Here is a 25,473-nt window from a genome sequence, read left to right as displayed (position 1 = left end):
CTGAAAGTATTGAAAATGGTGGCCCATTGTGGGGGAGGTACTAGAATGGGGTTCGCAGGTATATATCATCTTCACAATAGATTTTTTGTTAGCAAAAATATTTGTATGTGTGGAGTTTTATTATACCCTATACCAGAAGATGGTCAGGGTATTATGTTTATGTTATGTAACGAGAAAAACCCATAGTTCCTTTGGATGATCTGCATAGAATCACATTTTGAGTCGATTTATGCATGTCCGTCCGTCCGTGTGTGATAAAAGTACAGTTTACGCATTTATTGCCTGATCCAGATGAAATTTTGCACAAATCGTTTGTTTATCCCAAAGACGAACCCTATTGAACGAACCTAATTGAAATTGGAGATAATCGGTAAAAATTTAGATATAGCTCCCATATATATCTTCGTCCGATTTGCCTTTTATTGTGCACCAAACGTGTAATATCAGCCCGAATAGTATGGAATTTTGCACATACAACGAAATTAGACCTAGAAATAAGTATGGCAAATTTGATCGAAATCGGTTCAGATATAGCTATAGCTCCCATATATACTGTTCATCCGATTTGTTACCCACAGCCGTAATATGCACTCCGTAACAACGATATTCAGGGAAATATATGAAATAAAGCTCAGAAAAATGTTTGCCAAATTTTATCAAGATCGGTTCAGATTTGGTTCTAGCTCCCCTATATATCAATTGAGCAATACAAGTCCGAATTTAAAAGATACAAATGCTTCGGCATATTTAGTCGTTTGAACTTTAAATAATAATTAAAATCATAGCGTGTATGATTTAATTCTCCCATAAAAACTTTTATTTGTTATGTGGAGCTCTACTAAATTAGCAAAGTGGTGTAGGGTATCATAAAGTCGGCCCCGCCCGACTTTAATACTTTCTTTACTGGTTTTTTATTTTTTTTTTTTTTTTCAAAATCTAGAAACCTAGGTTGAGGAGATATCAGAACCAATGGTTCGATCCCTACCATCTACATAACAGATCTTGTGTTTATGAAATAAATGAGATGTACCAAGACTGAAAAAAATCGGCTGTTAACTTCTCGTTTTATGAGCTTCATGGTTATTCAAAATTTTTGACCCTTTGTGGGGGCAGTACCAGAAGGAATTCACCGATATATCCCACCTACACAGCAGATCTTGTGTTAGTAGAAATAATGGGATGTGTGCTGTATGAAGATAACCGAATGCTTGTTTCGGATGTTATAATCGTTTTTGTTATTCGAAATGTTGGCCCTTTGTGGGGAAGGTACCAGAAGAAATGGTTCGACCTCTGTGATCTTTATATCAGATCTTGCATTGATTGATCGGATGTTAATTTCGCGTTTTAAGAGCTATACGGTCATTGAAAATTATTACCTTTTGTGGGGGAGGTACCAGGAGGAGTGGACCAGTATATTTCGTCTTCCCAGCAGAACATATGTTGGTCGAAATAATGAGATGTATGAAGGAACCCGATGCTTATTTCGGATATTATAATCGTTTTTGGTTATTCAAAACGTTTACATTTTTTGGGGCCAAGAAACTAGAAGGAATGGTCCGATCTAAGTCATTTTTACAACAGATTTTGTATTCAGAGAAATATTGAGAGGTATGAATTGAATCGGATGTTAATTTCGCATTTAATGAGCTTCATGTATACTCAAAATTTTTATCTATAGGGGTGTGTGATGGGGGGGGGGGGGGTCGTAGGTACCAGAAGGAGTAACCCTATATATTCCATCTTTACAGCAGATATTGTGTTACTAGAAATAGTGGAATGTGTAAAGTATGGAGACAACTGAATGCTTGTTTCGAGGGAGGTACCAGAAGGAATTGTCGATCTCTATAATCGTTATAACAGATTTTGTGTTAATAGAAATATTGAGGTGTACCAAGTCTAAATGCAATCGGATGTTAATTTCGCTTTTTAAGAGCTTTATGGTTATTCGATATTTTGACCCTTTGTGGGGGAGGTTCCAGAAAGAGTGGATCGATATATTCGATCTTCACGCCAGTTAATAAAAATATTGATATGTGTGTAATTTAAATATATTATCTGACCATTACGTCACATTTTATAAGAGTTATACATATTGAAAATGTTAACGCTTTGTGGGGGAGGTACCAGAAGGAGTGGACCGATATATTTCATCTTCACAGCAGATCTTGTCTTAGTGGAAAGAATGGGATGTGTGGAATTTGAAGATAATCGGACCTTCATATAACATTTTATAAAAGTTATAATTATTAAAAATGTTGACCCTTTATGGGGGAGGTAGCATAAGGAATGGTCCGATCACTGCCATCTTTTCAATAGATCTTGCATTGATGGAAATATTGAAATGTGCCAAGTCTGAATGTAATCGAATGTTAATTTCGCGTTTAAAGAGCTTCATGAATATTCAATATTTTGACCCTTTGTGGGGTCTTCATTTCAGTGGTAGTTTTAGGATTTTTTTTTAGTTTTCAAGTTTCTTTCAAATGGTGGATGGTATTAAAAGTTCGGCCTGGCCTGGAACTAATCTAATTTTTTACCATCACTGATACAATTTTTTTTTGTCATCTCGAGGTTTCTTTTCGAAATTTTATGGCCTCACATTTTACACTTCACCTAACTCTAATGAACAACTGTTTCCCTTGGCGGTTATTCATTTGACTTTGCCATCATCGAAATTGAAATTCCATTCAATTTTTTTGGAATTCCACGCCGTAAAAAAAAATCCAAATATCAATCAAGTGTTAGGTCCTTTTACCATAATTTCTGCCAAATGACAAATGGAATTTGCCATTTCTTCGGCTTTTTACTTATTCAGTTTGGGCATTTTTCCAAAAGGTAATGACAACAAATTTCATATTTTATGAGATTTGTTGTTGTCGTTGGTGTTGTTGTTGTTGCGCCAGTTCTTTGGCCATTTATTATTAACTTTTTATTGAATTTAATCATAAAGTTGATGCGTTTATGCCATAAATTCCAAAAATACAATTGTGTAGAGGGGGCAATGTAGTCGAGGAGGGGAGGGGAGAAAATATAAAAAAAAACGAAGAAAGAAAAACTCAAATAAAAAAATTTATAAATTGTTGTTCTTTGGCAGTTCGCTTCTCTCGATTCGCTTCCACAACCTCAATTGTAGATGTTGATTTTTCTTTTTTTTTGAGAAATTGTTGCTTCTTTTGTATTGTTGTTGTTTTTTTTTTGCATCAAAATGTTGTTATTTCTATTTTTTTCCATCTTCGTCCCAAACACTTGGCATTTCCCTGGAATGACTTTTCATAAAACATGAAATCATACTCTTGGGAATACCTTTGGCCATGGCCGAGTCCCTCATCCTCCCCATACATTTTGTAAATACATAACTTGTAACACCCCTCCCCACCCCGCACAAAAGTAAACAACCAGAAAAAGAAGAAACGTTGAAAGCTAGTCCCCAAAACAACAACAACAACAACATGAAATTGTGTTGAACAAAACTTTATGAACAATGATTGGTAAATTGAGTGATTGATGGGAAAAGAAAAACTTGAAATACATCACCAAATAATGAAGGAATGACTGACTGAAAGAAGGCAAAAAAATAAAAAAAATGGCCATTTCAGGAGAATTTCCATAGAAATGAAAAGTTGAATGGGGTCCAACCAACAAAGGCAATTCTGGTTGGTTGCAAAACAAAAAGGTTTAAAAAAGCGGGCTGTGGTGCTTAGCATCCATCATCGATTTGAGTTTAACCCCAAAAAAAATCAATTTTTGTCCCGTTTTTTTTTTTTTTTTTTTTTTTTTTTTGAAAGTTAATCTCCCCAGATTTGAATTATTTAGGACATCAAGAATTTCTAGACCAAAAAGAAAAAATAACAATAATGTGGCTGAGGGACTACATGGGGAGAAAATTATTGAAAATGTTGCTTTTTAAGGCATAAAGTAAGCCCGAATGGATGGAAAAAACATGACAAATGCATAAATTTCAGAAAAAAAAATCCACGCTACTCGTTGACATATTCGTTGAAAACAAAAAGTTTTAAATACATTTTCTGGTTCAATAATTCGTGAAACAAGTGAAAATGTATCAGTCGGTATTGCCGACAGATATATCCCCTCAGCCTATGTTCTATTATTTAAATATAGTTTGACTTGTGTTACTAGTATTCAAACGTTTGACCCTGTATGGAGCAGGTTCCGAAGGAATGGGCCAATATTGTCCATTTCGTATCGGACCCAAAAATAGGATATAAATATTCCGACGTTCCTGGTATGGATTATATCGACTTACTCCTTCACCTTATATAAGATAAGTAATAATTTTAGAAATAAATTGTTTCGAAAGTTGTAATAGATATAATAATTGAAAATTGTGACCCCAGAAGGGGTTAGCAGATATATATCAACTTCACAACAGATATTGTGTTATCAAAAATATTTGTTTGTGTGAAATTTGAAGAAAGTTGGATATTTATTTCGCTTTATTTGAGTGTTTTGGTTTTCAAAACCTATGTATGGGGGAGAAGAAATGGTTCAATGTAAACCACCTTTATAACAGATCTTGTGTTGATGTAAATATTGAGATGTGTCAAGTCTAAATGGAATCGGATGTTAATTTGGCGTTATATGTGCTTCATGGGTATTCAAAATTTCGACAATTTGTGGGGGAGGTACCAGAAGGAGTAGACCGATACATCCCATTTTTATAACAGATCTCATTATTGAAGAGTTATAATTAGTCATTATTGAAGAGTTATAATTAGTCAATATATATATATATGTATATATATATATATATATATATATATATATATATATATATATATATATATATATATATATATATATATATATATATATATATATATATATATATATATATATATTTTGTGTGGGAGGTACCAAAAGAAGTGGACCGATGTATTGCCTCTTAACACCAGACCTTATGTTTATAAAAATATTGGGATATGTGAAATTTGAAGACAATCGGACTCTTACATCACATTTTATAATAGTTGTAATTATTCAAAATTTTGACCCTTTGTGGGGGAGGTACTTGATGGAGTGGACCGATATTGTCCATTTTCGCACATGACCTGGCACTGATGGAAATATGAGAATTTGCAAAGTTCGAGTAAAATCGGATTATCATTTCTTTTTCTTTTTGTGAAAAAAATATTTTTTTTGAAAATTTTGACCCTTTGTGGGGGAGGTCCCTGATGGAGTGGACCGATATAGTCCATTTTCGCACATGACCTAGCAGTGGTGAAAATATGAGGATTCGCAAAGTTCGAGCGAAATCGTATTATCTTTTTTCTTTCTGTGCAGTAAATTATTTTGTGTGGGAGGTACCAGAAGGAGTTGGCCGATATTGCCCATCTCCGAACTCGATCTAAGTTTGGCAAAAATATTATGATGTACCAAGTTTGAATCAAATCGGTTACTCCCTTCTAGAGTTATCGTGCGCACCAGCCAGACGGACGGACGGACGGACGGACGGACGCACATCGGTAGATCGACTCCAAATGTTCTGAAACGGATATGGTTCAAAGAGACCAAGGGTCTTAAACCATTATTTCGACTGGGTACGTTTGGCCGCATCAAATGCTATATATACCCTCTGTAGCCATATGGCTGAGGGTATAAAAAATATTATTTTTAAAACTAACACTTAAAAAAGGAATCTTGCAAAAAATCACGCTTTTGATCCTGATAATCCTTGAAAATGTATTCGTAAAAATCAAGACGTCTAGTCATCTAGTCTAGTCAAAATCCACGTCCTTGAAAAAATATATTTAAACAAGTAAGCAAAGGCCATAGCCGTGCGGGGTCGACCATGTGATACCCTACAACACTACAATATGTTAGAAGCCCGTTTATGCCAAAATCCATTTTGGAAGATTTTTCTTTTGAAATTATGTCAGATATTAATCTTAGCATTTTGAACAGGGACATTTTCTCAATATTTATGCACTCCGTCATGCTGTTAGTTGTTGTTGTCCATTTTAGAGTTGAATATATTCCAATAATATTCCAAAATGCTAAAATTATTCCCTGTCCTTAGCTCTCTTCTTAGCGTTTCGGTTGGCTTCAATTGTGTGATAGGGAAAATTTTTCTGTTTTTGGTCCATTTCAACCAGTCAATATGTTGCGAATATCTTTGAAAACCTTCTGAGCCTAACCCTACCATTGTGTAAATTAAAAAAAAAAAAAAACAAATATAGCCCTTATATTGGGGTATATACGACGTGGACCTACATAGGTATTGCTTGTCATAAGTCATTACCATATTCCAATTTGAAATAAACGGAGAATAATGTAACTACAATCATCAAAATATCGTATATAGGGAGGTACCGTTATATTGGAGCTGTGCGAATACCTGGGCCAGCATAGATAATTTTCTGTCACAGGCTATAGCATCCATTACGAACGTCAAATACGACATTTCTGTCATAGGCTGTAGTATCCATTTCGAATCTTAAATACCAAATTTGAAACAATTCCGGTGAAAAATGTCCCTAAAATCATCAAAATCCCGAATATCGGAGGTGCCGCTATATGGGGACTATACGAAGTCGTGGACCCGCACAGACAATTCTCTGTCATAGGCTGTAGCACCCATTACGAACATCAAATACCAATTTTGAAAGAATTCTGATGAATATTGTCGCTAAAATCATTAAAATACCGAATACCAGGAGGTACCGTTATATGGGAGCTATACGAAGACCTTGGACCTGCATATAAAAAATTAGTCATAGGCTGTAGTACCCATTACGAACTTCAAATACGAAATTCCCTAAAATTATGAAAATACGAATATCGAGAGGTACCGTTATATGAGGGCTATACGAAGACGTGGACCTGCATACAAAAATTTTTGTCATAGGTTTTAGTACCCATTGCGAACTTTAAATACGAGATGTGATCATGAGAATACCGAATATAGGCAGGTACCGTTATATGGGGGCTATAACAAAACGTGGACCTACCTGGCGCTTTTTTAATACCAAAAGTCCGGTAGACATAATATACATTTGAGTAAAAGTTTATCAATCTACTGCAATTTGTTCGGAAGCTAGAGAGATATCCACAGACAGACAGATAGACAGACGAACATCGTTAAATCGACTTAGAATTTTATGCTGATTGTGAATGTATATACTATGTCTATGATGAATATTTAGGTATGTTACATGCGGAATGACAAAGTTAATATACCTTCCTTCCCAGGTGGAGGGTCGTATTTTTTGACCCATAGCCCATAAAATATATAATTGAAATTTGAATAAAATTTAAAAAAAAAATCCAAGTTCTTAGCGTTGATAGTCCTTGAATAGTTATCGTTTGAAAATCCTCGAAAATATGTAATTAAAAAATCTACGCTTCTTGCTCTGCCAGCCCTTCAAAAATTATTTTTGATCAAAAACCCCACAACTTTTTATTTACTTTTTTTTTTTGCAAAATGCGAAATATATTAAAAAAAACCCAAACAAATAGACTTCGTAAAAAACATTTTTTAAATATTTTGAACTCCGGAAAAATATTCTTGGGAAGAAATAGTTTCAAAAAATATTCCTAAAACATCCACGCTTAGGATTCCGAAAAATAGTCCTTTAAAAAAATCTTCGAAAAATCCACGCAGGACTCAAAAAATGGTCCTTAGGTAGTCCCTAATGAAATGCCATTTAACAAGTAAAAAGTATCAGTCGGTTTTGCCGACAGATTTATACCCTCAGCCAATGCTCGATTATTTAAAAATATTTTGACTTCTGCTATGGTTATTCAAATGTTAAACCCCTTATGGCCAATATTGGCCATTTCGTATCAGACCTAAATAAATGTGATAAAAATATTGTAACGTGCTAGGTTTGGACTGTGTTATGTTAATGGACATTTTGGGATATTCCAAGTCTTGAATAGAATCGGATGTCAATTTCGCTTTTTATAAGCTTCACGGATATTCAAAATTTTGAGCCTTTGTGGGGGAGGTGCCAGAAGGAGTGGACCAATATATCTTCAAAACGGATCTTTTGTTAGTGGAAATAATGGGATGTGTGAAATATAAAGAGAACCTGATGCTTACTTCGGATTTTATAAACGTTTTGGTTAGTCAAAACTTTGCCCCTTTGCGGGGGAGGTAGCAAGAGGAATGGTCCGATCTCCACCGTTTTTTTTTCAACAGATCCTGTGTTGATAGAAAATTTCAGATGTGCCAAGTGTAAATGCAATCCGATTTTAATTTCGCATTTTATGAGCTTAATGGATATTCAAAATTTTGACCATTTGTGGGGCAGGTACCAGAAGGAGTGGATCGATATATTCCATCTTAACATCAGACCTTGGGTTAATATAAATATTGGGATGTGTGAAATTTGAAGACCATCGGACTCTTACATCAGATTTTATGAGAGTTGTGTTTATTTAAAGTTTTGACCTTTTGTGGGGGAGGTACCAGAAGAAGTGGACCGATATTTTCCATTTTCACAGCCAATCTAGCACTGATGCAAATATTAGGATTTGCAAAGTTGGAGCAAAATCGGATTATCGCTTTTTTTTCTATCTGTGCAAAAATATATATTTTTTGAAAATTTCAACCACTTGTGGGGGAGTTACCAGAAGGAGTGGACCGAATTTGCCCATCTCCGAACTCGATCTAAGTTTGACAAAAATATTACGATGTACCAAGTTTGGACCAAATCGGATACTCCCTTCGAGAGTTATCGAAGGCACCAGCCAGCCAGACAGACGGACGGACGGACATCGCTAGATCGACTCCAAATGTTGTGAAATGGATTTGGTCCAAAGAGACCTAGGATCTAAAACCATTATTTCGACTAGGGACGTTTTGACCGTATCAAATGATGTATACCCTCTGTAGCCATATTGCTGAGGGTATAAAAATATTCCTCCCAGTTAATGTCTCTTCTATTGAAGACATCATGAAAACTTGTTTTTAACATTCTGTGTCGGAAATTTTTACAATTTGTTGAAAAACATTTCCCATCAGAAAAACAAACAACAGCACTGCCAATTTTCTCCATAAGAATGGTGTTGAAGGATGAGAATGAGTTCTGATGATGCTAATGTTTTTTTTTTTTTATTTATTTGGCATTGCTCATCAGAAATACTGGGGAAAGTGTTCTAAATTTCAATACTTGTGCGTTGGAGTTTTTTTTATTAATAGAATTTTTCTCAATTTCCGCAATCGATTTATAATTCACTCATACACACACATCCAAGTACCCACACAATGGGAAAACGTTGTGTGTTTGATAGTGCTTTGCAAAAAGTGGAAGGAAAACTTTGTCAAAACCAAAAACCGCAAACAATGGTCATAACTGCAACTTTAATTTTGTGCAATGGAATTCTGAGATTTGATGAAAATCAGAAACAAGAACAACATCGGGTTTTAGTAACAATCAACGAAACAAGGAAACAATATTTTTTTCTTCTTGCCATTCATATTTGACACCATTGCAACGAGCAATCAACAACTCACCCCCCTCCCCCCCCCCCCCTCCTTATTTGCAGGATACCACATCAACCAGACATCAAATCAAAATAGAAAACATCCTTTTTCGAGTGGACTGAGAGTAACATCAACCAGCAAGCCACTTAGTCCTGGTCGGGATAAGTTTGCATATCAAGTTTTGTTTGGCGATGCTCTTCATACTTCTACTGCTGGTTGCTAGTGTTATTGTCGTTATTGTTGTTTTTGTTGTTGTTGTTGGAAACTGCAATCCATGGCATTGATAGGAATTGAAATGAAATGAAACTTTGTTTGATGTTTTGTTGAAAGTTGAAAGGATATTTTGTTTATTTCATTTTTCATTTTTGTTGTTAAGTGGAGAGGACACTAAAATTGCCAACGACAGAAACAACAACGACAACAACAAGAAGAATGCAACAAATAGACCACAAAACAATCCACTTCAAATCGGATTTTCAGATACAAAAATACTCTGTTACAGTTTTTGAGGGGATTTGGAAATTTTTTTTTTTTTCTGTGGTTGTTGTTGTTTGAAAAACTTTGGGAAATTCAAATCCAACTAGCCACACCCACACAATTGCAATGGGATGGTGTGAAAAAAACTGCTACAATATAATTCGATATTTTTTTTTCGAGGACAAAAAGAAGTGAATTTTTGGAAATATTTTTTCAAGGACCACGAGTTTTGCATTTTTTGGGATTTTTTTAGGTCGAAGAGACTTGATTTTTTTTTTTTTTTTTTTTGAAAAATATTTTTTCAAGAAGCACAATGGTGTATTTTAACAAAGTTATTTTTTAGGACCAACAAACTTTTGTTTTGTTTATTTAGGGATTTTTTTCTCAAGGATCAAAAAATTTGACTTTTGTAAGCATTTTTTTTACCATGGTATTTGGTTGCATATGTAAGGATAAGTTTTTGTAGGACCAATAAACATATTTAAACAAAAAATATATATATTTTTTTCAAGGATAAACTAACAATATTCTTTCTAGATCCCCTACAGTGTACTTAACGCGAATTTACAAAAACAAAAAAAAAAGAAAATTCAAGGACTCCAATAATAAATTTCAGTAAATATTTTTCTTTTTCCTTTAAGGACCAACAAAAGAGGAAATTTTTTTTAAGGATCAAGAGATGTAACAATGCGGATTTTGTAGGGAAAGGCTTTTTTAGAGTCAACAAGTCCATTTTTTAGGGACAAGCAAATCAGAATTTGTGAAAGGACATTTTTTCAAGAACCAAGATCCTTTAATTTCTTAACGAATAGCTGTTGAAGACCAATAAAAGTGGTTTCTAAAAGGTTATTTCTTCGAGGATAAACAAACTTTGGGTTTTCAAGGCATTTTATCAAGGATCAATAAACGTGGATTTTTCCTGAATAGTTTTTCAAAGATAAATAAACGTGGATGTTTAAAGACATTTTTCAAGGATCAACAAACGTGGATTTTTTAAGGAATACTTTTCAAGGATCAAAAAAGTTGGGTTTTTAAGGAATATATTTTTAAAGATCAACCGACGTGGATTTTTAAGGAATATTTTCAAGGATCAAAAAAGTTAATTTTTTATAGGAATATATTTTCAAGGATCAACCAATGCGGCTTTTTAAATTAATATTTTCTCGGAACAACAAACATGTATTTTTAAGCAATATTTTCAAGCATCAAAAAACTTGGATTTGTTAGGGATATTTTTTCAAGGATCAATAAATGTGGATTTTCAAGGGATATATTTTCAAGGATCGACGAACTTTGATTTTTTAAGGAATATATTTTTAAGGACCAACAAACGTGGACTTTTTATGATTAAAGGAATATTTCTGTAAGGATCAACTAACGTGGATTTTTTAAGGATCATCAAATGAAAGGAATATTTTTGTAAGGATCAACTAACGTGGATTTATTTAAGGACTATTTTCTTAAGGATCAACGAATAAAAGGAATATTTTTTCAAGGATCAACTAACGTGGATTTTTAAGGAATACATTTCCAATGTTTTTTAAGGATCAACAACCGTGGATTTCTTATGGAATATACTTTCAAGGATTTTTTATGGAATATATTTTCAAGGATCAACAAACAAATGTGGATTTCTTAAGGAATATATTTTCAAGGATCAACAAACAAACGTGGACATTTTGAGGATCAACGGATATTTCCTTCAAATATCAGCAAACTACTTCAAAAAAAAAAAAAACAAATTTTATTTTTCAAAGACTGAAGGGGCAACAAACTCTGATTTTTAAGGATCTTCGAACTCTTACCTTATAGTGAAAGAATCGATGATCCGATTTCGAACTCCCTCGAAATTCCGCCACCAAGTATCTGAATAATTGTCACGCAAGTCAAAATAAACCAGCAAGTGCCCACAACTTCGTCAGCAAAAAGTCCACGAAATGTTCTCTCCAACAGTTCGTGTTAGGACCTTTTGTTTGATAACATTTCTTAGTCAAAACATCGTACTAAATTTTCAGGAATTCACGATTATATACCCTACACCACACGGTGGTCAGGGTATTATGTCTTTGTGCATTTGTTTGTAACAGGCAAAAGAAAACGAGATAGACCCATAATTCCTTTTGATGATCTGCATAGAATCACATTCTGAGTCTATTTATGCTTGTCAGTCCGTCTGTCCGTCCGTCCGTCTGTCCATCTATTCTTGTGAACAAAATGCAGGTCGCATTTATTATCCGATTGAGATGAAATTTGGCACAAATCATTTGTTTGGCCCAAGTACGAACCCCATTGAAATTGGAGATAATCAGTAACACTTTAGATATAGCTCCCATATATATCTTCGTCCGATTTGCCCTTTATTTTGCACCAAACGTGTAATATCAGTCCGAATAGTATGGACCTTTGCCCGTACAATCAGATTGGACCTGAAAATAAGTATGCCAAATTTGATCGAAATCGGTTCAGATATAGCTCTAGCTCCCATATATATTTGTCATCCGATTTGTTATGTTTTATCCTCCGCAGCCGTATTATGCACTCTTCAACAACAATATTTGGGGAAATATATCAAATGCAGCTCACAAAATACCTTTGCTAAATTTTCTCCAGATCGGTTCAGATTTGGATATAGCTCCCTTATATAACTTCGTCCGATTTACCTTCTATTGTGCACCAAACGTCTAATATTTGCCCAAATGGGATGGAATTTGGCACATACGACCGAATTGAGTGTAGAAGGTAGTATGCCAAATTTGGTGAAGATCGGTTCAGATATAGCTATAGCTCCCATATATTTTGTTCATCCGATTTGTTACATTTGTTACCCACAGCCGTAATATGCACTCCGTAACAACGATATTCAGGGAAATATATCAAATACAGCTCAGAAATATATTTGCCAAATTCTATCGAGATCGGCTAGGATATGGATATGGATTGAGCACCAAGTGGGCAATGCAAGTCCGAATTTAAAAGATACAAATGCTTCGGCATATTTCGTCTTTGAACTTTAAACTACAATTATGATCATAGCGTGTATGATTGAATTCTCCGAACAAAACTTTTAATTGTTATGTGGAACTCTACTAAATTAGAAAAGTGGTGTAGGGTATCATAAGGTCGGTCCCGCCTGACTTTAAGACTTTCTTTACTGCTTCTTTTTTTGAAAAAGTAAAAAATTGTTTTCTTAAGAATATTTTTTTCATAAATCAGAAGACCAATAAATTTGGATTTTTTAAAATTTTTTACAACTTTTTAATATGACTTTTTTCCAGGACTTTGAAGGAATATTTTCTCAAGGGCCTTCCAAACTCCAAAGTTGTTCTTATTTATTATTATTATTATTATTATTATTATTATTATTATTATTATTATTATTATTATTATTATTATTATTATTATTATTATTATTATTATTATTATTATTATTATTATTATTATTATTATTATTATTATTATTATTATTATTATTATATTATTATTATTATTATTATTATTATTATTATTATTATTATTATTATTATTATTATTATTATTATTATTATTATTATTTTTTTTTTTTTTTTTTTTTTTGGAAAAGTAAAAAAAGTGATTATTGAAGAATATTTTTTTCGTGAGTCAGAAGACCAATAAATTTGGATTTTTTTAAAAATATTTTTTTCCAGAAAAAAGGGATCAATAAAATTTTTTATAGGATTTTAAAGGACTTTCAAAGAATATTTTCTCAAGGCCCTCCAAACTCTATAGTTGGTCATATTTATTTATTTATTTTTTTTTTCTTTTGGAAAAGTAAAAAAATTCAAGGAAAAGTAAAGTAATCCAAATGTTTCTAAATGGTTTTTTTTTGTAGGACTTTGAATGAAAATATTCTCAAGGGCCTTCCAAACTCTAAAATTGGTTATATTTATTTATTTTTTATTTATTGTTTTTTTTTTTTTTTTTTTTTTTTTTTTTAAAAGTAATAAAAGTAGAAAGTCAAAAAATAGGTATACCTAGTTTTTGAGAACAATTTTTTTATTCAAAATTCCAATTATTCCAATTCCAATTATTTCATGGCATCTCTCTATTTATCACTCAATCATGCCTCTCCCAACCCAACCTCACATTTATCCACTTTAATTTTTTTTTTTTGCCAAAATTGCAAAATGTCACCAATTATCAATGTCGAACTGATGGCACGTCCCCATTTAACTGTAATCACATAATGCATCTTTGTTGCAGGAATAATTCCAATATCAGGCATAATTCGGGTCATGAAATTGTCCTTTATTTGAGTTACAACACAAATCTGCGTGTGTGTGTGTGTGTGCCTTTGAACTGATTGCTTTGACAATTACAAATACTTCATTAAGTCTGGAATGCATCAATGATTCATTTGCCAGGAGGGCCTGCCTGCCTGCCTGCAAATTGTTACAATATGTGTAGGATTCAATGTGTTAAGTTCGAATTTATGTTTGAATGCAACAACAGACAACAACAATGGCTACAACAACACCATCTGATAACAATAACCCAGCATCATTGAATATTCATTTGGGACTAATTTGAACATGTTTAAGAGATAACTTCGAGCAAATAAATCATTTATTTGTTCGGATTAAACATTGACACATTCGTTCAAAAAGTTTCCATGAAAAAATGGAAATATTTTATGTTATGGATGTGTGAGGGGGTGGGTGGAGAGAAAAGTTTTCTAATTACAGAGGCTTATTGACATTTTTCGGTGATAATGTGGGAATGTAATGTTTACAATATTAAACACAGGTTACAAAGGTATCAATCGGTCAGTGTACTAAAAAGCACCAAATTTCGTAACTTTTGGTATTTGGCGAATGGATACTACTAAGATCTTGACATTGGGTATAAAAACAAGTTGAAAATTGATTTTGTATCAAAAGCCATAATTTTTAATTTTTTTTTAATTTTTTTTTTTAATTTTATAGAAAGAAAGTAAAAAGTATCGGAAATAGCATCAAATTATGGAATAAGTTTAGATTTGTTCGAATTGCTCACCTTTAGCACGAATTGTGGCCTTCAAACGGCCAATGGAACTGTCACACGCTGCCCGAATGTTGCTCTGCGGTATTTTGGCCCATTCACGGCGAAGCGCTTGCTTGAGGTGATCGACAATCTGGTATTTTTAGTGCTAACCTTGCTTTCCAAAATACTCCAGACACAATAGTCCAACGGATTGGTATCCGGAGACTTTGGTGGCCATTATGCGCTGGAAATAAAGCGAGGAACCTCATTTTGTAACCATTCTTGGGTGGCGCGTGCTGAGTGCGATGGTGCGAAGTCCTGTCCAAGGAATGTCCAAGGTCTGCGGTCAAAAAATATTTGCGTGCCCAAGGCTATAATACACCCTCCAGAATATTTTCACGATAATATCCGGTATTTATTCTGATGCCATGGTCGATTAATACGAGCGGAGAGCGACCATCGGCTGTTATGGCGGCCCACGCCACACTAGCACCATGGCCAGCGCTTGAGTTCTGGTGGCCAACCGAGGGTGCACATTTTCAGCTGACCTCTTTGGCACCTAAACACGATCATTTTGTTTGTTCAGAAACTACTGGACAACGAATGTTTTATCATCGGAGTGGAGAAAACCAAATTCGGCAGTTCACCACTTTCGGACAAGCAAAGCAACTCTTTAGTCCTTTTAAGTCTATTTTCTTTCTCTTGCGGTATAAGTTCTTTTTGGAATCTTAATGGCTTTATCCCGACTTAATTTTTCAATTTTTGCCGAATGGAATTTTGCGATCTCTTCAGCACACGAGGCACTTTCGGCCACTGCAATGTGGGTTTCGATCAAGTCGATATCATCTTTACAACCGATTTTTTGATTACCAAAAATGTTTGAATGTGTGATATTTGAGGAGAAATTTGGATTCTTATTTCAGTTTTTTTGACCGTTTGGTTTTTGAAACTCTGTAACTCTATATATAAGAGAGGAACCACTAGAAATGGTCCGATCTCTACCATCTTTATAACAGATCTTGTGTTGATGGAAATATTGAACTTGAAAAAAGTCTGAATGGAATCGCATTTTAATTTCGCATTTCAGAAGCTTCATAGATATTCAAAATTTTGATCCTTATTTGGGAAGGTGCCAGAAGGATTGGACCTATATATTCCAGCTTCACAGCAGATCTTGTGTTATGAAAAATAATGGGATGTAAGAAATATAAAGAGAACCGCATACTTATTTCAGGTTCTATGATCTTTTTGGTTATTCAAAAATGTGACCGTTTGTGGGTGAGGTAGCGGAAGGAATGGTCCGATCTCTACCATCTTTACAACAGATCTTGTGTTGATGGAAATATTGAGATGGACCATGTCTGTGTGGAATCGGATGATAATTTCCCGTTTAATGCTCTTCATGGATATTTAGAATTTTAACTCTTTGCGGAGGAGGTACTAGTAGAAGTGGACCGATATATTCCATCTTCACACCAGACCATGGGTTAATAAAAATATTGTGATGTGTGTAATTTGAAAACAATCGGACTTTCCTTTCGCATTTTATATGAGTTATGATTGTTCAAAATGTTGACCCTTTGTGGGGGAGATACTTGATGGAGTGAACCGACATAGTCCATTTTCGCACCTCACCTAGCACCAAATAATCATATATTCCCCATACAACGGCACCTCTCGATATTCGGTACTTTGATGATTTTAACCACATTTTCCAATGGAATTGTCTGAAAATTCAATCGAGGAGTTCCTTGTGTGTACTTTATTTCCTAGACGAGATTTATCTATATCGGTCCATGATATCGTATAGCGTCCAACGGTAACCCCCGATATTCGGTATTATGATATTAGCCAAAAATTTTCAATGGAATTATCTGAAATTTTTCACAAGGAGCTCTTTGTGAGTACTTTACTCCCTGAAAGAGAATTGTCTATACAGGTCCCCGATATCGCATATCCCACAAATATAACGGCACCTACCGATATTCGGTATTTTTAAGATTTTAAGAGAATTTTTAATGGATTTAATATTTTTTTTTTTTTTTTAATTTCCTAATTCGTTCCAAATGGTGCAGGGTATTCAACGTTCGACCGGCCGAACTTACTGCTTTTTCACTTGTTCGATTTCATAAAGGAAAGTTCGGTTAGCGCAGTAAACAAGTTTTACATTACATCGTATGAATAAGTACTGGCTGGCTTTATGTTGTTATACCCTCCACCATACTATGGAGGGTATATTAACTTTGTCATTCCGTTTGTAACTCCTCGAAATACTCATGTCAGACCCAACAAAGTATATATATTCTTGATCAGTGTAAAACTCTAAGTCGATTTAGCGATGTCCGTCTGTCTGTACGTCTGTCTGTCCATCCGTCAGGTGTAATCACGTTAGCATTCGAACGAATTGAGATGGAAGGCTAAAATTTTGCACACATGTTTATTTTTTCAGTAGACAGGTTAAATTCATAAATGGGCCATGTAGGTCCAAGTTATCATATAGCCCCCATATAACAGTACCTCCCAATATTCGGTATTTTGATGATTTTAGCAACATTAATCACCGGAATTGTTTTAAATTTGGTATTTGAAGTTCGAAATGTATACTACAGCCTAAGACAGAAAGTTGTTCGTGCAGGTCCACGCCTTCGTATAGCCACCATATAACGGTACCTCCCGATATTTGGTATTTTTATGATTTTGGCGACATTATTTACCGGAATTATTTCTAATTTTGTATTTGAAGTCTGAAAAGGGATACTACAGCCTAAGACAGAAAATTGTCTGTGCAGGTCCACGTCTTCGTATAGCACCCATATATCAGTACCTCCCTATATTCGGTACTTTGGTGATTTTAGCGTCATTATTCACCGGAATTTTTTAAGTTACGCATTTAGAATTCGTTATGGAAACTATAGTCTGTGACAGAAATTGTCTATGCAGGTCCAGGTCTTCGTATAGGACCCATATACCAGTACCTCCCTATTTCCGGTATTTTGACGAATTTAGGTACAATACTCACCGAAATTGTTTGAAATGTCGTATTTGAAGTTCGAATGGATGGATGCTATAGCCTGTAACAGAAAATTGTCTATGCTGGTTCAGGTCTTCGCTCAGCTCCGTTATAGCGGTACCTCCCTATATACGATATTTTGCTGATTTTAGCTACATTATTCCCTGTTTACTTCAAGTTCCGAATTTGAATATGGCAATGACTTATGACAAACTATGCCTGTGTGGATCCACGTCGTATAAACACCAATATAACGGCTATATTCGGTGTTTTTAAAATTTTAACAGAATTTTTTAAGGATTTTATTTTCAAATTCGTTCCAAATGGTGGAGGGTCCGGCCCGGCCCGGCCGAATTTACTGCTTTTTTACTTGTTTTAGAAAGTCTTTCTAAAGAATATTGTTAATTTGTTTTTTTATTATTATTATATTTTATATGTTGTTGCAAAATGGTCAGGCTTAATCCCATTATTGTTGTTTTTTATAAAAACAATAATATTTTAACTCCAAAAGATTTGTTTTTACGAATAATTTTCATTGACTTTGATGTCCCATAGCTTGGGATTGCTTGAAAACATTTTCCCTGAATTATTAAGGCTATAAATCATTTATAATCTCAAAACAAAAATCATTGAAATTTGAAATTTCATTGAATTAAATTCTTAGCTCCTAACCCCCCACAAAACTGTATCCAAGCATTCACATCCATTCGACAGAATATAACTCAATTTTTGTGGATTAATGCTTCGAAGGTTAGCAGGCCACTACATGTGTGGACCATAAATATTTATACTAAAATCAAAAAAAAAAAAAAAAACACACACATCCAACCTCCTTCCTCAACACGCTTGATGGACTCAATCGACCACAAACGATGGATGTAAATAAATCAATAAAACTCCATGTCACACATATTGTGTGGGTGTGTGCGAGTGCACGCCTGGCCTCTGACTCACGGGGACATGACCCACCACGGCAACTCGGCTGAATCAATCAATCGTAACTCATCATCCTCATCGCACAGGATGTACATAAAACAGGAAGCAAAATGTAAATGCATTAAAGCAACATTAAAGTGGTGCACAGAGACACAGAAACAGGTAGAGGTGGTCAGCGCTCTCCCTCTCTATCTCTCTCTCAGCCACACCCACATCCACACATACATGGATGCATTCAGTTATGAGTGTTTTGTGTTTTTGTTTCAGAATAAATAAGCATCCTCATTTAATGGCTACGACTGTGTCCTTGCCATAATACACACACACACACACACATGCATAAAATATTAATGCATTTTTACGATTGTTATTAAATAAAAATTTATGGCTGGACATTAAAATTTCTACTGCAGATACAATAAAAACAATATTCCGTACCGTTGTTGTTGTGTTTTTTCTCTTCAATAAGATTTGAAGAAAAAATGAACGTATATGTGGAGTTTATGGAGTTTCGACGACAGGATAAATTAACATGCATAAAAATGCACACAATATGAACCGAAGATAAATAAAAAATAATTCATATGAATAAAATAATTCATATGACGATCTTCAGTTTATTATTTCTTACTAAACAAAAAGGTACTCAATTTTGTGTCATTTTAATATGTAAAGGATAGAACCAAAAAAAAAAAAAAAAACAAGTAAAAAAGCAGTAAGTTCGGCCGGGCCGAACTTTGAATACCCTCCACCATTTAGACCGAATTTAAAAATTTTCGAAAAAGATAACATTCGCCAAAAACACTGTTAACATTTTAAAAATACCGAATATAGCCGTTATATACGGGCCTGTACGACGTGCTCCTACATTGGCATTGTTTGTCACAAGCCATTACCATATTCAAGTTCGAAACTTCAAATAAACGGTGAATAATTTAGCTAAAATCATAAAAATACCGTATATAGGGAGACACCGTTATATGGGAGCTATACGAAGACCTAGACCTGCATAAAAAGTTTTTTGTCACAGGCTGTAGCTTCCATTACGAACTTCAAATACGACATCTCAAACAATTTCGGTGAGTATTGTACCTAAAATCGTCAAAATACCGAATATAAGTAGGTACTGATATATGTGGCCTATACGAAGACCTAGACCTGCATAGGCAATTTTCTGTCATGGACTGTAGTTCCCATTACGAACTCTAAATACGTAATTTAAGCAATTCCTGTGAATAATGACGCTAAAATCATCAAAATACCGAATATTGGCAGGTACTGTTATATGGGGGCTATACGAAGACGTGGACCTGCATAGACAATTTTCTGCCTTAGGCTGTAGTAGCCATTTCGAACTTCAAATGCTAAATATGAAACCATTCCGGTGAATATTGTCGCTAAAATCGTCAACATACCGAATATCGGGAAGTACCGTTATATGGGGGCTATATGAAAATGTGGACCTACATGGCCCATTTACGAACTTAACCTGCCTGCTGGCAAAATAGACATGTGGGCAAAATTTAAGCCTTCTATCTCAATTCGTTCGAAAGATAGCGTGATTACAACAGGCAGACGGACAGACAGACAGACAGACAGACAGACAGACGGACATGGCTAAATCATCATAGAATTTTACGCTGATCAAGAATATATATACAGGGTTGCCCATATTCGACGGACCCATCTGGCAACGCCATAACTTTTGACAGAGATGTCACATCGCTTAATGACATACCGCATTTGAAGCGTCAGTCCAAGCAGATTTTTACCATGACACGCCACGTGAGCGCTCTGAAATAGTTGAAATTTACATTCAACAGAAGAAGTCAATTGCGAAAACCCGAGGTGAGAAGTGCGCCTTCTAAGAACACCATTAAGCGTTTATACGAAAAATTTTCGACTGGTAAGGCTCTTTCTAATCCGAAAAGGCCATATACAAGACGACCAAGGCGATCTGCCGAGAATTTCGCTGCCGTACGAGCCAGTGTTGAGAGATCCCCAAGAACATCCCAAAAACGCCATTCTCAGCAGTTGGGCATGGCTCGGTCCACTTTACAACGGATTATTCGCATTTGTTCCCGTACAAAATTCAATTGACGCAAAGAATGTTTCCTGCGGACAAGCCTCGTCGATTGGAATGGGCTCAAAGGGCCCAAGTCCACAGGGCAACCCTGTGCATTGTTGGGTCTAAGATAATTATTTCGATGAGTTACAAACGGAATGACAAAATGAATATACCCTCCATAGTATGGTGGAGGATATAAAAATAAAATTTGGTAGTAGGAACGTTATTATTGGGAGCGTTTGAAAACTGACACTATTCCTGATAACTCTCGAAGGGAGCATTCGATTTGATCCAAAATTGGTACATCGTAATATTTTTGTCAAACTTAATTCGAGTTCGGAGATGGGCAATATCGGTCCACTGCTTCTGGAACCTTCCACTAAAAATGTCAACAAAAAATCTGAAATAAGCATCCAATTCTCTTCATATTTCACACATACCATTATTTCTACTAACACAATATCTGCTGTGAAGATGGGATGTATCGATCTACTCTTTCTGGTACCTCCCCCCGCAAAGGGTCAACATTTTGAAAAAACAAAACGCTCAATGAAAGTGAAATAAGCATCGAATTTTCTTCGAATTCCACACATTCCTAGATTTTTGCTAACACAAAATCTGTTGTGAAGATGATATATATCTGCGAACGCCTACTGGTACCTCACCCTTAAGGGGTCACAATTTTCAATATCCTTATCTGTCATAACAGCGAAACAAGTCAGGCATTCTTTACAACTTGGTATATCCACGTCCAAAGCATTGCAAAAAAATCCTTAACAGTCCTTAAAAATATCCTTAAAAGTCCACGTTTAGATCCTTCAAAATATATGCTTAAAAGTCCACGTTCATATCCTTAAAAGACCAAGTTCAGATCCTTGAAAATTATCCTTAAAAGCCCACGTTTAGAAAAGGAAAATTCCTTGAAAAGTATCCTTAAAAATTCACCCATAGAAATTGAAAAATCCTTAAACAATATTTTTTAAAATCCAAATTCAGAAATTGGAAGGAACTTGCAAAAAATATACTTAAAACCCAATTTTTTGGTATATGGGTCCTAGTAAATTATTTTTAAACATATCCAAAAGGACCCCAGAAAATATTTTTAAAATATACACGTTTTGATATTGAAGGGTCCTTAAAAAACATATTTTTAAAAACTTGACGTTAATGGAGGAATATTCACTTAAAAATCAACATTTGAATAGTGAATGTGCATAACACTTACTAAATGTGCATAACACTTACGTTTAACATACGGAAGATCCTTGATAAAAAATAATCTTAAAAAATCCTCATCTAGGGAATAGAAGGTCCTGGAAAAAAATATTCATGAAACAAAAGGTACTTGGAAAACAAACCATTAAAATCCAGGTTTAGAGATCGTGATGTTCATTAGATCCTTGCATTAGAATTGGAAGGTTCTTGTGTGAAAATATAAAAAAACACAATCCTTTTTCAGCGATTGAAAGGTCCTTGAAAGGTTTTGGGGTGCTTGAAAAAAAACATCCTTATAAATATTTCCGTTTAGAAAATGAAATGTCCTTGAAAAAAAAATTAAGAAATCTAATCTTGTTGATATAAACCTGAAAAAATTTCGTTGGTCCTTAAACAATTATTCATTAATATCCATGCTGGTTGGTCTTGTGGTTCTTAAAACATATCCGCAAGAGAGCGCTTGACTGTGTGTGTTTGGGTCCTTGAAAAAATATTTCCTAAAAAAAACACGTTTGTTGGACCTTTCCTGTTCTTAAAAAAAAAAAAAATCTCATAATATCCACGTTTGAATCCTTCAGAAAATAATATTCTGGGCTTTGGGATCCTTGATTTTTATACCCTACAACACTATGTGTTGGGGGTATTATAAGTTTGATTGGACCAAAAATTATGTAACACCTCGAAATATTGGTTTCCCATATAGGAAAGTATATATGGATCTTCCTATATCGCCGAGCTGAGTCGATCTAGCCATGTATGTCCGTCCGTTCGTCTGTCCATGTTAGTTTGTAACCACTCTACAGGTCGCAATTATGCCCCGATCTTCACGAAATTTAAAATGTAGGTGGTGTTAAGGTCAGAATAGAACTCTATTTTTTTTTTGGAGATGATCGCATAATATTTTGGGGTTGAAATGGACCAAAAACTAAAAAATTTCCTCATTTTGCAGTTGCTCTACAGGTCACAGTTATAGACCAATCGAAGCGGAAATTAGCCTTCCAATTTTGATGATCATCGGGTAATATTTACTGGTTGAAATAGACCATAGAATTTGTGATAAATTAAAGTCAAATTTTCAATTAAACCGCTAATATTTTTAATGCCGGCGAAATCACAAATAGACGAACAGGTCAATTCTGACCGTTACGTAGATGCCGATAGTAAAAATATCGGATATATATGGCGAAATATATACAATGTATATATACAAAGGAAGGGGATGTTAGCTAGAATGCTTATATCTCCAGAATGGCTGTAGCGATTTTGACAAAGTTTGTAAATTTGGAATGCCCTTTTAGCATAGAAGTATAAAATCGAAAAAAATCGCATAAAAAGATGCCAATAATGATGTTTATATAGATTTTGTAGTATTTTGTGACATTTTTTTATTTTTTTCATATTTTTTATCGCATGCGATTTTTTTAATTTGACTTATAATATTGAAGTGTATAATTTGTATTATTTTTTCACCTAACAACACAGGTTGAGGTTATTATTTATATACAGATTGCAATTATCGTCCGATCCTCACGAAATGTTTCACAAAGGTAGGATTAGGCTCAGAAGGTCTAAGCCTATTGTTTTCAAAGATGTCCGCAATATATTTAGGGTTGAAATGGACCAGCAACTCAAACTGTTCCTGATTTTGCAGCCGTTATAAATGTCACAAATAGAAACACGACATCTTGCATTAAGATAGAGTTTAAGACAGGGGGTAGAATGGACCACTACTTTTGTGTGACAAAAATACCAACATTACTTACAGGCGATATCCGAAATACACAATAGGCGAACTTCTGGCTTTTTTATGCTAACTTCGTTGACGAATATAGCCACATATCGTAGACAAGCAAATCATATAGATGAGTCTAAATTTGTTACATGCAGAGCGGGTTCTTGCTTTTGGAGGTGATCGCAAAATATTAAGTGGCTAAAATTAACCAAAATCAGAAAAAAATTCCTGATCACACAATTGAAGCCAATCGACACACCTGAAAAGGGAGTTAAGGACAGGGAAGGATTCTAGCATTTTGGATGACCATTGGATTATATTTAGCTGTAAAATGGACCACAACAACTAATAGTTCGACGGAGTGCGTAAATATTGGGCAAATGTCCCTGGTCAAAATGCTAAGAGTAATATGTGGGCAGTGCTCCGTGACAGAATTTCAAAAGTGAAATCTTCCAAAATGGTTGGAATGGACATAAGGGGGTTTCTAACATATTGTAGTGTTGTAGGGTATCACATGGTCGGCCTCGCCCGACTACAGCCTTTGCTTACTTGTTTTTTTTTTTTTTTTTTGTTTGTTTGTTTAAAAATCCTCCTTTGTTGGGTTTTCTGTCCCAAAAATTTGTTGATCTTTGTACCTAAAAATTATGGTTGGTCCTTGACAAATTATTCTTTAAAATCCGCGTCTATTGTTCTTTTTTCTTCTAAAATATTCTTTTTTTCTTCTAAAATATTTACACGAAAAAGTGCATTGCTGTGAGTTTGGGTCCTTGAAAAAATATTCCTTTAAAAACCACGTTTGTTGGTCTTTTTCTTAATATTCCTTAAAAATCGACAATTGGGATCCTTGAACATTTTCCCTAAAAATCCTCTTGTGTTGGATTTTATGTCCTTGAAGATTGTTGGTCTTTTGGTTCTTGAAAAACATCCATAAACAGCTCATGGTTGTGCGTGTTTGGGTCCTTGGAAAAATATTCTTTTAAAACCAATGTTTTTATACCCTCCACCATACTATGAAGGGTATATTAACTTTGTCATTCCCTTTGTAACTCCTCAAAATACTTATAAAATTCTGCGTCGATTTAACGATGTCACGCAATCTTTCGAACGAATTGAGATAGAAGGCTAAAATTTTGCAAACATGTATATCTTGGCAGTAGGCAGGTTAAGTTCGTAAATGGGACATGTAGGTTCCCGTTTTCATATGGCCCCCATATAATGGTACCTCCCGATATTCGATATTTTGATGATTTTAGCGACATTATTCACAGGAGTTGTTTCACATTTGATATTTCCAAGTTCCAAAGGGATACTACTACCTATGACAGAAAGTTTATACAGGTCCAGGTCTTCGTATAGCTCCGATGTAACTGTACCTCCCCATGTACGGTATTTTGATGATTTCCACGTCGTATAGACCCCAATATAACGGCTCTATTCCGTATTTTTAAGATTTTAACAGAATTTTTAACGTTTTTTTTTTTTTTTTTTTGAAAAATTTCAAAATTCTTCAAATGCTGGAGGGTATTCAATGTTCGGCCTGGCCGAACTTACTGCTGTTTAACTTGTTCGGTCTTTTTTTGCTCTCAAAAACAAAAACGTTAAGAATCCAC

At 34.6% G+C, this 25,473-nt stretch overlaps 1 protein-coding gene across 1 annotated transcript in view; it reads left to right on the top strand.

Moving 5' to 3' along the window:
• Positions 1 to 25,473, top strand: part of LOC101890010 (protein qui-1) — a 306,956-nt gene that overhangs the window by 137,161 nt on the left and 144,322 nt on the right. The gene's annotated exons all lie outside the window — the stretch shown is intronic.

Source organism: Musca domestica, unplaced genomic scaffold, assembly GCF_030504385.1.
Source record: "Musca domestica strain aabys unplaced genomic scaffold, Musca_domestica.polishedcontigs.V.1.1 35, whole genome shotgun sequence".
Lineage (NCBI taxonomy): Eukaryota > Metazoa > Arthropoda > Insecta > Diptera > Muscidae > Musca > Musca domestica.
Note: the sequence above shows the minus strand (reverse complement) of the source record. Positions and strands in the feature narration are given on the sequence as shown.